A 486-nucleotide genomic window follows, 5' to 3' on the forward strand; every position below is an offset into this window, starting at 1 on the left:
CCCCACTCAGCTTCTTCCGGGTCCTCGGGCCTGCGTCCCGTGGAGAGTGGGAGATAAATCTGGAGGGACAAGAGACGCGAGGGACAAGAGACTGAGACCCGCACTGGTATTAATCGGGGATGGGGTCGAGCTGAAGCGTTCTGAGGACAGACCCCTAGTCCATACACCTCAAAGTGACCCCTGCCGGATCCTCTGGGCCCGACCTGCTGTGGGCACCCCTTCCCCTCAAGAACTCAGGTGCAGGATGGGGTGGGAGGTGACCGCAGGGGAGGTTTTGTGCTGCGCTGCCTTCTTCCCAGGGCGCCCCCAGGACGTGCAGTCGTTCCTGGGTGTATCCATTCCCGCTCCCCACTCTTTGGCAACGAGTGTGAATTGCGGAACTGGATGGGATAAGGGGCGGGAGACATCTGTCTGTCTGTCGCGTTCTCCCACGCTCAGGAACGAGGGTTGGAAGTCGATTTAGGGGAAAGGAACCGAAAAGGTCTC

The sequence above is a fragment of the Symphalangus syndactylus genome, chromosome 7, assembly GCF_028878055.3.
Source record: "Symphalangus syndactylus isolate Jambi chromosome 7, NHGRI_mSymSyn1-v2.1_pri, whole genome shotgun sequence".
NCBI lineage: Eukaryota > Metazoa > Chordata > Mammalia > Primates > Hylobatidae > Symphalangus > Symphalangus syndactylus.